Below are 2,500 nucleotides of genomic sequence, written 5' to 3' on the forward strand. Positions count from 1 at the left end.
CCCATGTTGTCCCCTAACCTAACCCATGTTGTCCCCTAACCTAACCCATGTTGTCCCCTAACCTAACCCATGTTGTCCCCTAACCTAACCCATGTTGTCCCCTAACCTAACCCATGTTGTCCCCTAACCTAACCCATGTTGTCCCCTAACCTAACCCATGTTGTCCCCTAACCTAACCCATGTTGTCCCCTAACCTAACCCATGTTGTCCCCTAACCTAACCCATGTTGTGCCTTAACCTAACCCATGTTGTGCCTTAACCTAACCCATGTTGTGCCTTAACTTAACCCATGTTGTGCCTTAACCTAACCCATGTTGTGCCTTAACCTAACCCATGTTGTGCCTTAACCTAACCCATGTTGTGCCCTAACCTAACCCATGTTGTGCCCTAACCTAACCCATGTTGTGCCTTAACCTAACCCATGTTGTGCCTTAACCTAACCCATGTTGTGCCTTAACCTAACCCATGTTGTGCCTTAACCTAACCCATGTTGTGCCTTAACCTAACCCATGTTGTGCCTTAACCTAACCCATGTTGTGCCTTAACGTAACCCATGTTGTGCCTTAACGTAACCCATGTTGTGCCTTAACGTAACCCATGTTGTGCCTTAACGTAACCCATGTTGTGCCTTAACGTAACCCATGTTGTGCCTTAACCTAACCCATGTTGTGCCTTAACCTAACCCATGTTGTGCCTTAACCTAACCCATGTTGTGCCTTAACGTAACCCACGTTGTCCGCTAACGTAACCCACGTTGTCGCCTAAACCTGCTCTGTAATTGTTATACGACTCGTTCAATTAGTGTAGTGTTGCCCACCCGCAACCCTCGCAATATAGTTCGCTACTCGCACTGCCCGCTCCCCTGTGTATCGCTTCATGTTAAACACCTTGCAAGTCTTGCTGACTTTCCACATGCTCCTGCTGTACACTGTAATGTGGATGGCAGCAGGACGTACATGCCGCCCCCCCCCCCCCCCACACCTCCCCACGTCCCCACCTTGCCCGCTGCCTTCGCAAGCTGGTTGGTGAGAAGTTTGCATGTTCAATGCCCTTCGCATGCGACGTACGCAGGCTACGTTGTGGTGCGGCCTGTGTCAACTGTCCGCTGATGTCGTACGCGTAAACCACAATCTGTACTGCACATTCGTCCTTATGTACTGAATGATACATCGTGGCACATGTGTGACCGTACAACGACTGCGCCCAAAAACGGCGGACCATACAGTGCAAATATTGTGCACGCAGCTACGTGTCGTCTCCCTATGAGAGCTGGATTGCAGTGTGGTACGCCATAGAGACGTGTGGGAGGAACGGACGCCGTGGATGGCGATCAGCATGAGCTGTCTGTTGATGTATGCGGACCTAGTCGTCTCTCCTCACACACCGTGATAGCATGGTGCACCGCGTTCCATATCTGCGACATGCTACAGAGGCCGGTTGACAGTCGTTCGAGCAATGGACATCGCATACGTACGGGGGCCACCTTCCACGTATTGTCTAGGCGTGCACATTTTGTTGCGTGTATGTGGGCAGACGTAGTGTGGTGTGACACCTGACACAGGCATGCAATAATCGTGGAAGTTGCAAATGGCGATGGACGCATACGTTTTCTGGTGAAGTTACGCAAATGAACAAATGGTAACCCGTTGTGGTGCGGTTGTTCTCGCTAGGGGTGAATCGGTGATGGCGACGATAGGTTGAGGTACTAACCGGTTGTTCCAGCGATACCCACCATGCCGACGAAACTGAACGGCATCTGGGTGTGAAGCGATACGCGGCGGTGGCTGGGTGGGACCGTCCCCGGCCGGTGAGGGGGCGCCTCCCGGCGTGCTGGCCGCGCGGTGCGTGGGCGCACGCGCTACAGCCGGCTGGTGGGGGCGGCCAGTGGCAGGCGCGCCGGCCGACGGACGCGGCAGGCGTCGCAGCTGCGCGCCGGCGCACCCTGCGCGCGGCGCCGTGCGGCCAAAGTAGGTCCTCGCGGGCCCGGTGCGAAGCGCGGTGGACATCTTCAGTGTGCTGGTCCGATTGAGGACTGTGTGCGTTGAGGATGCGCCGCCGCCCGGCGCTCGGCGCCGCGACGCCGTCTGCTGCTCGGTCGCCCCAGCGGTTCTCGCTGGTGGTTTGTATCGCAGCTGTGCGGATGTGTTGGCGCGTGCGCTGTGCTGGGAGAGTTCGCTTCGGCACCCAAGTGGGGCTTTTGTCCTTCTGTGGCGCTGGCGTTGGAGCTGCCGGTCACCGTAGGTGGCGCGTGTTGTCTCCCGCCGGCAATGCCACGACAGCACGCTCCCGGGCCTCTGTCGGCAGCGGCAAGCTCAGTTGGGAGCACGGGTGGTCGCACCGAAAGCGTCTACTCGCCTAACTCCGGGCGATTGCGCCTCTCTCGAACCCGACCAAGTACTTGGGACGGCGCTGCGCGCCGCCGGGACCTGAGAGGGTTTCGAGGTGTATTGTGCAGGGGAGCTCAGCCTCCTCCTGTTTGCAGAATGATTGAGCGGACGCT

The sequence above is a fragment of the Schistocerca piceifrons genome, unplaced genomic scaffold, assembly GCF_021461385.2.
Source record: "Schistocerca piceifrons isolate TAMUIC-IGC-003096 unplaced genomic scaffold, iqSchPice1.1 HiC_scaffold_936, whole genome shotgun sequence".
Taxonomy (NCBI): Eukaryota; Metazoa; Arthropoda; class Insecta; order Orthoptera; family Acrididae; genus Schistocerca; species Schistocerca piceifrons.